This window comes from Macaca nemestrina, chromosome 14 (genome assembly GCF_043159975.1).
Source record: "Macaca nemestrina isolate mMacNem1 chromosome 14, mMacNem.hap1, whole genome shotgun sequence".
NCBI lineage: Eukaryota > Metazoa > Chordata > Mammalia > Primates > Cercopithecidae > Macaca > Macaca nemestrina.
This window is the reverse complement of record NC_092138.1, coordinates 53,127,961-53,142,498: the sequence shown is the minus strand read 5'-3', so window position 1 is coordinate 53,142,498 and position 14,538 is coordinate 53,127,961. Positions and strand designations below refer to the sequence as shown.

The 14,538-nt window shown below is 34.0% G+C and overlaps 1 long non-coding RNA gene across 3 annotated transcripts in view; it reads left to right on the top strand.

Annotated features, from left to right (window-relative positions):
* The window catches only part of LOC105498408 (uncharacterized), an 869,015-nt gene that overhangs the window by 26,328 nt on the left and 828,149 nt on the right, over window positions 1–14,538 (top strand). The window contains exons 1-2 of one of the 3 annotated variants that reach the window (XR_011612639.1): window positions 626–1,334; window positions 4,567–4,597. The exons of the other annotated variants lie outside the window; for them this stretch is intronic. This is a non-coding gene — a long non-coding RNA (uncharacterized lncRNA). Of the gene's footprint in view, window positions 1–625; window positions 1,335–4,566; window positions 4,598–14,538 lie in introns of those variants that run through there. 3 annotated transcript variants of the gene reach the window in all.

Below are 14,538 nucleotides of genomic sequence, written 5' to 3'. Positions count from 1 at the left end.
TTGTGCCCTCGTCACACACATTATCTTAGAATGGACGGAATGTGTGGAATGAACTGAGAAACTCTGACTTTATGAAGGCTGTTGTTCACACTCCCTTGCTTGTTGTTTGTGCCCTTCCTAATGGGCTAGTGTCTTTTTCCTCTGAAGGCCATCTATTACTCGAGTTGGATGGCTCTGTTTTGATGCTGATATCAGTTTATGGGTTATTATATCCATTTGCAAATCATGACTCAAAAGAGGAAACTCTGGGATGCAAAACACTCCATATGCCCATAAATCACAAACTGAATAAAAGTTGGCAACATAAACGTGATTGTGTTGGGAGTTTGAAAGCTTCAGTCAGCCAGCCTTTATTGAAACTCTGATGTTGTATGCTGCACTACTTGGGGACTGCAAAGAAAATAAAGACTATAAAAGAGAATGTGTGGAAAGGAACTTAGAGGTCATATAGTCCAAATGGCCATCTTGAATAGATGACTGGCTTCTTGCCATTGGGCTTATATTTTAAAGAGGAGGATAACTCCAAAAAAGAACCCATGTTTTGGCCCAAATAGAGCACATTGACTGTGGCATGTGTGTGTGTGTGTGTGTGTGTGTGTATGTGTGTATATGTATGTATATATATATGTGTGCATATATATGTGCAAATATATATAAAGCATATATGTTATCATTAGTTCCTGTTAAAATGTATGAGGGCGTTGAGGTTCACCTGGATTTAGTGACTTGCCCAAGATCAGAGATAGCAGTGTACAGTGCCAAAATTGTACCCCAGGTGAAAAGCCCTACCTTTCTATTTATACTTGGGGAAGGAAAGTAGATGTAGAGTCATAAGAACTGAAATAAATGCTTTTATTTTTCCAGCACTTGAAGTTGTATAAATTAGGAATAATATTTTCCACTCTCTGAGTTTTAATTTACTCATTTATAAATGGCAAAAGTAGTTGATTGTCAACACACAAGGTGGCTAGGATGAAGTATGAAAATAATATATGTGAACTCAAAAAAATTCCAAAGCATTACAAAAAATGAACTTCTGTTTAGGCAAGAAACATGAATTGAGTGACTCTACTATGTTTAGCATTTTGCTGGAGTAGCATTAGAGAGAACACGAAGACGTTGTGGAGGCCACAGAGAGCTCAGCATACAGTGGAAAAAGGCAAGCATATGATTACATTGTTATGAGATAATTGCCCTGGCATCAGGAGAAGGAGAAAAAATAAACACTGTCTGGAGAGGTTGAAGATGATGCTATAGAAGAAGTCATGTCTCAGATTTTGTCAAATGGAGAAGGACGCTCATGTCTGACCAAGATAATATCACAATGAGGAGAGGTGAGAAGAATATGCTATGTTAAAAATATTTTTAAATTGTAACCTTTTATTCTAAAATAGTCTTTTTATTTTAGAATAGTTTTAGATTTACATAAATATTATGAAGATAGTATAGAGTTCCCACATATACCCCACACCCAGATTCCTATATTAATATCTTACATTAGCATAATACAACTATTATAATTAATGAAAAATATTGACTATTAACTAAAGTCAATACTTTATTGTGATTTCCATAATTTTTACCTAGTGTCTTTTTATTGGGTCCAGGAGCCAATCTAGGATATTACATTACATTTAGTCATGATGTCTCCTTAGGCTCCTTTTGGCTGTGAAAGTGTCTGAGATTTCCTTGTTTTGGATGACCTTTACATTTTTGATGAATACTTGTCAAGCATTTTGTATAATGTCCCTCAGTTGGGGTTTGCCTGATATTTTTCTCTGATAGACTGGAGTTACGGCCTTTTGAGAGGAAGATCGCAGAGGTAGAGCACTATTATTATCACTTCGTATCAAGGGTATATATTGCCAATATGACATATCACTCCTGATATTAACCTTAATCATCTAGCTGAGGCAGTGTTTGTCAGGATTTTTCACTGTAAAGTTTCTTCCCTTCCGGCCACCACTTTCATTACTGTACTCTTTGTAAGAAAGTCAATCTGCACAGTCCTACTCAAGGAGTGAGGAGTTATGCTCAACCTTCTTTAGGGTGAAATCGTTATTATATAAATAATTTTGAATTCTTTTGCATGGGAGAGTTGTTTATCCATTCAATCATTTATATAAACCAGTATTGACCCATGAGTGCTTATTTTATACTTTGGTTTATGATCTAATAATTTATTTTGTTGCTTACATTGTCCAGCTTTGGTCAATAAGAACTCTTAAGTGGCCTTCTGTATTCCTTTGACCTACCTCTCATTGTGGTTTTTTGCATACTTACTTTCTGGCACTATTGGATGGTCTAGAATTATCTCATATATTTCCTGCTTGAGACCATTTCTCCAAGAATTTCTGGCTCTTTTTATTGTATCAGAAATCAACATCTGGGTATAGGTGTGCTGGTTGCTACTGGAATGTTATTGCTTCTAAGGCTTGTCAGCTGACAGAGAAGGAAATAAATGTTTGAAAACTAACTCATGTGAATACACATATTTATAAACATCTCTGTATGCAACCATTTGTGTCAATACTGAGCTAAAAATGAGTTCAGACTGATGTCTCCCATCCTAATCTATTACAACAGGGATCATTTCAGTCTTCTCTCCTTGTAGATTCTTTGCGGTTTTTCTACATGGATAATCATGTCAAATAATAGTTTCTTTTCTCCCTTTCCAATATGTATCTGTTTATAGTTTTCTCTGGTTATATTGCACAAGTTAGGGCTACCATTAAGATATTGAACAATTTGCTGTTTGTTTTGTTGTGTTTGGTTTTTGTTTGTTTCTAGTTTGCTTATTCATTGCTGTTTTTTCAGATAACGGTGAGTCCTTCAGCTGGTGAATAAAATCCCCCAGGTTTTTAACATTTTACAATTGATTTTATAAGCATTGAAAATGACTTGAAATAAATCTAGTTCAAAAAAAAAAAAGATATTGAACAGGAGTGGTAGGAGAGGATATCCATGCCTCATTCCTGATCTTGGTGGGGTAAACGCCCAGTCTGTCATCATCAAGTATGAGTTTGGTTGTAGGTTTTGTGTAGGTGTTCTTTATTAAGCTGAGAATGTTCTCTTCTATATTCCTAAGTTGTGAGTGTAATAGTTGGGGCTCCACAGAGGGACAGAACAAGTAGGACACACACACACACACACACACACATATATACACACACACACACACACGAAGGAGTTTATTAAGGAGAATTGGCTCACATGATTACAAAGGTGAAGTCCCACAATAGGCCATCTGTAAGCTGTGGAATGAGATAAGCCAGTAAATGGCTTAGTCCTAGTCTCAAACCTTCAAAACCAGGGAAGCCAACAGTGCAGCCCCCCCAGTCTGAGGCCAAAGGCTTGAGAGTCCCTGGGAAGCCACTGATGCAAGTTCCAGAGTACAAAGTCCAAAGAACCTGCAGTCTGATGTCCAAGGACAGAAGGAGAAAAGGCATCCCACTACAGAAAGAGAAGTTTAACAATGAATATGCCCCCTCTTTGGCTTGCTTTGTTCTCACCTCAGTGATAGGCAGTGGATTGGATGGTGAACACCCACATTGAGGGGAAATTTTTTTCTCCCAACCTACTGATTCACACACCATCTAGGCATTCCTTAATCCAATCAAGTTGACACCTAATATTAACCTTCACACTGTGTTCTTTTTTTAAAAGCATAAATGGATGTTGGATTTTGTCATGCTTTTTTTGAGGTCAGTTGATATAACCATATGACTTTTCTTCCTTAGCCTGTTGATGTGATGGTTACACTAATTTTTGAATGTTGAATCATGCTTGCATAACTGGAATGAACTCTACTTGGTTGTCGTGTTTATTATCATTATATATTGTTAGATTCAATTTGTTAATATTTTATTGAAGATTTTGTGTCTAGCTTATGTCAGTTACTGATCTGTAGTTTTCTATCTTGTGACTTTTTAAATCTGGTTTTGATATTAGAGCAAAGTTGGCCTTATGAGATAAATTAGGAAGCCTTCCCTCTGCCATTTTTTAGGAAAAAAATATGAAGAATTGGTGTCATTTCTTCATTACATGTTTGGCAGAATTCACCAGTAAAGATGTGGGCTTGGTGCTTTCCTTTTTGAAGTTTATTGATTATTGATACAATTTCTTCAATAGACATGGAACTTTTCAAGTTATCTGTTTCTCCTTGTATGAGCTTTAGTCGTTTCTGTCTTTCAAGGAATTGGTCTGTTTTATCCAAGTTATCTAACTTGTGGGCATAGTGTTGTTCATAGTATTCCTTTTTTATACTTTTAATATCATATGATCTGTAGAGATGAATCCTCCTTTTTGACCTTGTTCATTTGTGTCTTTTCCTTTTTTTTTGGTTATAAATTTTACTGAACTTTTTAAAGAACCAGCTTTTGGTTTCATTGATTTTTTTTTTTTCTATTTTCCTGTTTTTAATGTCATGTATTTCCATTCTGATTATGCTTGCTTATACTTAAATTACCATTTCCCCAGTTTCTCAAGGAGAAAAATATTAAATTACTGATTTTATACCTTTTTCTCTTCCAATAAATATATTTAATGCTATTATTTTACCTTTAGGAACTGCTTTTGCTAAATCCCACACATATTGGTAAGTTGAATTTTCATTTTCATCTTGTTAAAATTATTTTTAAAATTTATCTTGCTACTTATTCTTTAACCTTTGTGTTATTTAGAAGTCTTTTGTTAAATTTGCAAATATTTGGAGATTTTCCAGCTATCTTTTTGTTATCTCTAGTTTAATTCCATGTGGTCTTTAAACTTTGTATGGTTTCTATTCTTCTTTATCTGTTAAGATGTGTTTTATGACCCAGAATATATTGGTGACTATGAGCTGAAGAAAAATGTGTATTATGCTGTTATTGGATGAAGTATTCTATAAATGTCAAAAGAACAAGTTGAGTGATAGTGTTGTTAAGGTCAACTGTGTCCTTACTGTTATATTCTGTCTGTTTGATCTATTACTGACAGAGGTGTGTTAAAGTCTCTGACTATAATAGTAGATTCCTCTATTTCTCCTTGCAGTTTTATCAATTCTGGCCTCATGTGTTTTGCTGCTGTCTTCAGTTAGGATTATTATGCCGTCTTAAATAACTGATCACTTTATCATTATTTAATGCTTTTCTTTTCCATAATAGTCTTCCTTTTTCTGAAGGTAGCTTTTTCAGAAATTAATATACTTCCAGCTTTTTTTTTGATTGGTGTTAGTACAGTATATCTTTCTCCATCTCTTTATTTTTGATTTATTTGTGTCTTTGTACTTAATGTAGGTTTCTTGTAAACAATATGAAGTTGGATATTGTTTATCCACTCTGACAGTCTTTTTTTATTTTTTATTTTTGAGACAGAGTCTTGCTCTGTCGTCCAGGGTGGAGTGCAGTGGTGCGATCTCGGATCACGGCAAGCTCTGCCTCCCGGGTTCACGCCATTCTCCTGTCTCAGTCTCCTGAGTAGCTGGGACTACAGGCGCCCGCCACCACGCCTGGCTAATGTTTTGTATTTTTAGTAGAGACAGGATTTCACCGTGTTAGCCAGGATGGTCTGGATCTCCTGACCTCGTAATTCACCCATCTTGGCCTCCTAAAATTCTGGGATTACAGGCATGAGCCACTGCACCCCGCGGGTGGTCTCCATTTTTAATTGGTGTATTTAGACCATTCATATTTAAAATGATAATTAATTTAGTTGGGTTAATATCTACTGTGCACATATCTGCCTTCTATTCATTACCCTTCTCATTTGTTTATTTTACTTCCTCTTTTTCTGTTTTTCTTGTTTTAATTAAATATTTATATTTTCATTTTATCTCTTCCCAGCATCTCAATTATAATTCTTTATAAATTTTGTTTGTTTTTCTAGACTTTACAATATCTAGTGAATTATGCAGGCATGACCTTATCTGTAATATCAATCAGATTGTGATAAATAATGAAATAATAAGATGATAAAAGTAATGTAAACACCTTTCTCTGAGTTTTTACTAGTCAAGCCCTATGCTAAGCATTTTTTATAATGATCACAGTTAACAGCGAAGATCTTGCTGGGTTTCTGGATAGTAAAACCTGTGAAAATATGTCCCCTAATGCCCCAAACCTCCAGCCTCCAGGGGTTTGTCCTGCTAACGATGGTTCACCCTCACCTTTCAGCAGTTCACCAAAATTACCATTTAAGTATTCCTTTCAGTTTATGGCTCCAGTGGGTTTCTGCTTCAGATAAGAGGATCTCAGCTGTGTTTCTCTGAGTGAGCCTGTTTCTCTAGATTTCAGGGTTGCAGGTGGCACTGCAATCTCAGTTCTCTGAGGGTTCCAAGAAAATTCATTCATTTTCAGTTTTTCCAGGTTTTAAGAATAGGAGTGATGACTTCTAAGCTTTTACATGGGAAGTTGAAACTGGACGTTCAAGGAGACAATTTTCATGTGGCTGGAGTATAAGCGGTATGAATAAGATGTGATAAGCGAGGCTATAAAAATAGATATGGTTAGGATTTCAGCAAGGTTTTTTGTGCCACGCTAAAAGTTTGGACTATATGTTTTAAGCCAGAGATGTGCAAATATGGAAGAGTTTTAGCTGGGTAGTCACACAGCCAAAATGATTACATTGGTAGCAAGGTGGGGGTTTATTCCCTGGGTAATGGAGGCACAGACATGATGTAGTCAGAATTATGCAATGGCATCACAAATACTTGTCCCATTTAGATATCTTAGGTGCTTTTAATGCTATTGTTATTTCAGCAGGACATATGCTACTGTTTATTTTAATTGGACTAGACAGAAAGCGTCTTGTGTTATCTTGTTCCATACTGCTTTCCCAATGAACTAGGGATAGCAGATACTTAAATAGAAATTGAATTGGGTGAACTAAATCACTTAGGAGTTTCAATGCAATTTCAGCTCAAGCTACCTCTGGTAGATATGTTGTTGGAAATACAGGTTAGATGAGACTTAATATGTTATTTTCTGTAAGCCTTTTGAAGTCATGTTAATTTTATACTTTCGAGTGAAGAAGAGGTAAAAAGAAACTTGCTTCTGTTTCTGCTGTTTAAAGGATTATTGTGGCAAAATTATGAAGAGAACAATTTATAGCATTACATATATTTATATTGTTAAAGTAATACACATGATTTCATACACAAATCAACAGATATGATATATTGGTACATTTTCACAACAATGCCTAGGAAATCATTGTATCAAAGGCTAATGGACTTGACAAGCACTGAGATGACACTGTCAATAAGTCAGACACTGTGTTAGGCACTATAAATACAATGTGAATATGATAGACCTGCTTTAATGACTCAAAATCTAGTTGATTATGCAGGTATGACATTATCCAAAAATCAGATTGTCATACATGATGAAATAATAATAAGATAAAAATAATGTGAGTATCTTTCTTTGAGTTTTTACTAGTCAAACTATGCTAAATGTTCTTTATAATGATCATGATTAATCTTCATCACAATCGTAATATGTCGATATTATACCCATTTTTTAGGTGAAAAATATGAGGCTCAGGGACCTTAAATGTTTTGCTCAAGGTCATGGTAAGCAGAAAAACCAGGATTGGAAAGTACATCTTTCTGACTCCAAAACTTTCACTCCCATCTGTTACACTCTATATTAAAGGTATAGGAACACAGAAGGTATGATTAATTCTATCTGGATGAGTCAAGAAAAGCTTCCCAGGGAAGGTAGCATTTAAACTAGATTTTGACAGAAGAGTTGGATACTGCCAAGCCAAAAATAAAGGAACATGTAAAACAGAAGAGCAAGAAAAAAGGTATGTAGGGGTTCAGGATTGGTAAAATATGTGGAATAGCTGGAGCATCATGGGCACATGGATGGCATCTGTGGGTAAAGAGGCCTGGTCTGCTTAAGGCTGAAAAAAATAGAAGGGTAAAGTGTGTTTACTGCCATGGTAAGGCATGAATTATAAGCCACAGAAAATTTTGGAATGGAAGAGGAAGTGACCTGATCAAATCTGAGTTTTAGCAAGGTTACACTGGAGGCGTGTGAAGGATGAAGTGCAGTGAAGCAAGCCTACAGGCAAGGAGAACATTTTGAGAGCTGTTATGAATACAGGAGAAAGAAGTTTTAAGATCTAATTCTTAATACCAAGTCAAAAATATTTAATATTCAGGATCAGAATATTTAGATTCTCTTGTAAGAAAAAAAAAAACTCTTGATTTTCTTGAGATTTGCACTCACTAATAAGTAGAAATGGTTTCAATGCCTGGGTTACAGGATGAGTTAATCCCAGCCTCAGGGTTCTGAATTTTACAGAGAAGTCCTCCTGTTTCTTCCGAACAAAGAAAGATAAAACAACAATGCTCCAACTTCATCATGCCTAGAAAATTCATCAATGTTCATTTATTCTTTGAAAGAATATTCAATTCCTACAATGTCGTAGACATTCCTATTCAAAAAAATTTATTGAGCACTAGATATAAAGCACTGTGCTAGGCACTAGAAATAGAATGGCAAACAAAACACACATGCATTGTGTTTCCAGATGGTTTACAATCTAAAAAATTTGGCATGTGGTAAGAAAGTGCCCAAACTTCGAGGAAAAAAAAGATACCCAAATTTTAAAGCAATGCAGGGTAAAAATCTCCTTTTGATTAGATTTTAGGACTGATTTAATTCTGTATGTGTGCCTCACTTCTTCTCCACTCGTGTGTATCCAAACCACTGTTCTCTCGTGGTTTACTATTTCCTTCAGGTTTATCTCCAGATGTGGCATGGTTTTGGCCCATTCCTTTGCCATGTAGCTCAAAACTTGCTCTAGATAACTCAGGTTGTCTAGTAACTGTCAAGATCTGACTAACCTGGTCTCAGGATCCTCTTGCAAACAGAAAATATCCCAATATAGATACATGGTTATTGGTACTGGACATTTGATTGGGATAGTTGTCTTCAGACTTATCATTGTTTTCCTTAAACAACATTGGAGTTCAGGATCCTGAAGTTTGAAAGATAAAATATGCCTTCTAATCATAATATGTTTTCATCTATTTTTGTGAAAACTTAAATGACTTTGACTCAAAATGTTTCAATCCTAAAGTTGTTTGAAAAGAGTAGTTAATAACGTGTATTTGGTGGTAGAAGGAAGTCCAATAAATTTTCTTATGTTTAATCCATGTCCTTGAAGTTCTTTTACAAAGCATGGACACACGTCCTTGTTAGCAATTAAGCTAAGAAAGAGTCTTAAAATAAAATGCAGCTGGACACTGAAGTGAGAAGTTTGGGTGACATGCAGACATTTACAAGCAAGTATCAATGGGATATATCACACAACTGGTCATAACTAACCTCTTAATTTCTGGAGGGGGCAGTGATGAAACTTGGTGGGCAGGAGTCTGAGAAAATGGACAAGTGAATTATGTGTCACAGGAAAGAAGAGATCCCCCAGCCAAGACCTCTTTTAATTGGCAATGGCCCTGTTTGAGATTGGAGCAGACTCTCATCAAGTGAAGGCAGGCCATCATAGATGGGCCATCTGCTCTGTTTCCTCGCAATGGCACTTGTTCAGTTCTTACCTTTAGAACCTGCTCCCTTTGATGAGATAAACAATATGTTTGAAGCACCATAGATGCTGTGCAGCTTAGCAGAGAAATGATGTTTTATGAAGTGTCATCCTGTGCAGCCATCTGCAGAAAATCACATTTGACTATCCTTGGGGACTATTGCCATTTATGTCAGGGTTTCGATTCCATCCATTGAAAACTGTCAATTTCTTACTAGGTTAAACATAGCATACTGCACTGTCCTTTTTCTTGGATGATGAAAGGATTTCCATTATATACTGATTCATGGATAAAAGTCAGTTATTGGAGATGAATTATTTAATGGGAATACAATATAGAAAATGATAATGCCACACATCCTAACAAGAGTTGATTGTAAACCAATTTCCTGTCTCCTATAAATGAATTATTCAGAACTATGAACTATCCCACCTCAAGATTAGCTAGAAATTGAGTTGTATAAGTCACAAAAAGAATTATATTAGTCACTAACACATTAAAACATTTTAAAATTTCAATTTATTCAAGATGATGTAATGAGACAAAGGCATTACTTGACACTGACAAATTATGTCATTTAAATCCACTTCTGTGTGTGTGTATATATATATATATACACACACACAAACAAAATTTTGTGTATGTTTACAAAAATATATTCATATATGTATATATATATTTTCTAAACAAGTATTTTCTCACATAATCACAAAGCCATTATTACACCTAATGAAGTTAATAATAATTCCCTAGTAATGTAGAATACCAAATGCATGTTAACATACCTTCAGTCATATCAAAAATACATTTCAGACTTGATTTTCTTTAATAAGTTCTCCTCATTGCACATGGTTGTTATGTTTCTTAACTATCTTTTTTCCCAAACTTCATTGAGTTACAAATGACATGTAAAAATTGTATACATTCAAGGAACATTATTTTGTATATGTTTTGACATACATATACATTGTGAAATGATTACCACAATCAAGCTAATTAACATATCTATCACCTCACATACTTTTTATGATGAGAATGCTTAAGATTTACTCCTAGTAAATTTTAAGTATACAATATATTATCAATTCTAATCACCATGCTGTACTCAGGTATCCAGAACTTACAATTGCAAATCTACATCCTTTGAGCAACATCTCTTTGTTGTCGCCGGCCCCTATACCCTGTTAACCATCCTTCTAGTCTCTATTTCCATGAGGTTGATGTTTTTAGATTCCAAGTAATGCAGTATTTGTCTTTCCATGTTGGTTTATTTATTTCATTTAGCACAGTATTCTCAGGTACATCCATGTTATTGCAAATGGCAAATTTTTCTTCTTTTTAAAGGCTGAATAATGTTCTCTGTGTGTGTGTGTGTGTATGTATTTTCTTTATCCATTCATCTCTCCATGGACTTAGGTTGTTTACCTATCTTGGACATTGTGAATAATTCTTCAATGAATACGAGAGTGCAGATTTCTCTTTCAGATAATGATTTATTTTCTTAAATGTATCACCAGAAGTGGGATTTCTGGATCACGTGGTCATTCTACTTATCTGAGGAAACTTTATAGTGTTTTCTATAGTGGCTGTACCAATTTATATTTTCATCAACACTGCACAAAGGTTTTCTTTATTCCACATCCTCACCAACACTTAGTTTTTGATTTTTTTTCATAATAGCGATCCTAACATGTGTGAGGTGATACTTGTGATTTTGATTTGAATTTCCCTGAAAATTAGTGATGTTGAACACTTTTTCATATACCTATTGACCATTTGTATCTTTTCCTTGGAAAAATGTCTACTTTGACTAATTTTCCACCACATTATTTTTGTACTATTGACTTGTGTGAGTTCTTTATATAGTTTAGATAGTAACCTCTTATTGTATATAGGGTTTCCAAATCTTTTCTCTCATTCTGTGAGTTGCATTTTCATTTTGTTGGATGTTATGAGTGCAGAAATATTTTGGTTTGATGTAGTCCCACTTGTTAATTTTTGCTTTTGTTCTCTGTGTTTTTTATATTCTATCCAAAAAATCTAATGTGATGGAGCTTTTCTCTCAGATTTTCTTATAGGAACTTTACCATTTCAGGTATTATATTTAAATTTTTAATTCATTGGTGAGTTGATTTCTGTGCATGGTGTAATTTAAGGATTCAATTACTGTTTTACTGCATGTGGATAAACAGTTTAACACACACTGTCTATTGAAGAGACAGTGTTCTCTCCGTTGTATATTCTGGATGCCTTTGTCAAAGATAAGTTGACCATATATGTGTGGGTTTATTTCTGCACTTTTTATTTGGTTCCATTGCTCTATGTGTCTGTTTTTATGCCAATACCATATTGTTTTGATTTATCATAGATTTGTGATATGGTTTGAAATCAGGAAATTTGATGCTTCCAGCTTTATTCTTCTTGCTCAAGATTGCTTTAGTTACTCAGAGACTTTTGTCTTTCCATATGAATTTTATGATGATCTTTTCTATTTCTGTAAAATATGCCTTTGAAATTTTGATAGGGATTACATTTGACTCTATAGATCATTGTGGGTAGTACAGACATTTAGACAATATTGAGTCTTATCCACGAACATGAGATGCCCTTCAATTTTTTTGTGTCTTCTTCAATTTGTTTCATTAATATTTTATAGTGTTCAGTATACAGATCTTTCAACTCATAGGTTAAATTTATTTCTAGGTATTTTATTGTTTTTAACGCAACTGTAAATGGGATTATTAAGAATTTCATTGTAGTGATTTTTGTTTGCTGATTTGGTATCCTGCAGCTTTACTGAATTTCTTTATTAGTTCAAACAGGTTTTTGGTGAAGTTCTTCATATATATATATATATATGTATATTTAAAATTACATTATCTGCCAACAGACAATTTTATTTCATCCTGTCCAATTTGGATGTCCATATTTTTCTTTTGTTGACTAATTTATCTGACCAGGACTTCCAATACTATGTTCAATAAAAGTGGCAAGAGTTGGCATCTTAGTCTTGTTCTTATTCTTGGAGGAAAAGTTTTCAATTTTCTTTTTCATTGAATATGATGTTAGCTCTTGGGCTTTGTAATATATGGCCTTTACTGTGTTGAGGAACATTCCTTGTATACCTTGTTTGTGACAGTTTTCAGATCATGAAATGTTGTTGGATTTTGTCAAATGCTTTTTCTGTATCTTTTGAGATGACTATATAATTTTTGTCCTTTATTCTGTTAATGTGGCATAACACATTTATTGATTTGCATATGTTGAAACATCCTTGTAACCCAGGAACAAATATCACTTGGTCATGGCATACGATCCTTTTAATGCATTGTTGAACTTGGTTTGATCATATTTTGCAACTATGTTCATCAGAAATATTAGCTTGAATTTTCTTTTCTTACTGTTTTCCTTAACTGACTTTTAATTTTGGATATTGGCTTGTAATTTTCTTTTCTTGTATTGTCCTTATCTGGCATTGGTGGCAGGTTTATGCTGGTCTCATAAAATGTGTTTGTAAGTGCTCCTTCTTCTTCAATTGTTATGGAAGAAGTTTAGAGGTATTGACATTAATTATTTAAATATTTGGTAGAATTCATCACTGAAGCCATCCGATCTCGAGGTTCTCTTTGTTGAGAGAGTTTATTTACTAATTTAATATTACCAATTTTAGGTTTACTTAAATTTTCTATTTTTTCATGAGTCCATCTTGGTAGTTTGTATGTTTCTAGAACATTCATCTCTTCTATGTTATCTAATTCGTTGGCATATACTTGCTCATAGTAGTCTCATGATCTTTTGTATTTTTGTGGTATCAGTGGTAATGTCATCTTTCATTTCTGATTTTATTTATTTGAGTCTTTAGCTGATGATTTGTCAATGTCGATTATCTTTTTAAAAAACTGTTGGTTTCATTGATCTTTTCTAATGTTTTTCTAGTTTCTATTTCATCTTTTTTCTCTTCTGATCTTTATTTCCTTCTTTCTGCTAAATTCAAGCTTAGTTTATTCTTATTTTACTAGTTACTTGAAGTACAATGTTAGGTTGTTTATTTGGCATCTTTCTTTTTCTTCATGTAGGTGTCTATTGCTACAAACTTCCCTCTTAGAACTGCATTTGCAGAATCCACAAGTTTGGTGGGTTCTGTTTTCAGTTTTGTTTGTCTCAAGATATTATTTTTAAATTTTCCTCTTAATTTCTTCTCTGCCCCATTGATTATTCAGGAATGTGTTATGTAATTTCCATATATTTGTGAATTTTCCAAAAATCTTCCCGTTATTGACTTCTAATTTCATATTATTTTGATCAGAAAAGTTACTCGATATATCTTCAGTTTTCTTAGATTGACTAAGGCTTGTTTTATGGCCTAACATATGACTTAGCCTGGAGAATGTTTTCTGTGTGCTTGAGAATAATATATATTCTATTGCTGTTGGATGGAATGTTTTGTATATGTCTGTTAGGTCTATTTGTTCCAAAGCATTGCTCAAGTCCAGTATTTTCTTACTGATTTTCCATTTGGATGACCTATTCATTGTTAGAAGTAGGATATTCAAGCCTACTACTATTATTGCATCACTGTCTGTTTCTCCCTTCAGATCGATTAATATTTACGTATTTAGGTGCTATCATTGGTGCGTATTATTTACAATTGTTATATCTCCTTAAACAGTCAATTCTTTTATCATTATTAAATATCCTTTTTTATTGTTTTTATACTTTTTAACTTAAAGCGTATTTTGTCTGATACAAGTATAGCTACCCCTGCTCTTTTTCTATTTGCATGGGATGCTGTTTGCCATCTCTCAACTTTCAGTCTATGGTTCTTGAAGCAGAAGTGAGTCTCTTGTAGACAACATTGATTTAGTTTTTTTTTTTAATCGGTTTGGCCACTCCATATCTTTTGATTGGAGAATTTAACCCATATACATTAAAGGTAATTATTGATAAATAAGAATTTATTATTGTTTATTAATTATTTCTGGCTGTTTTGTGGACTCTCTGTT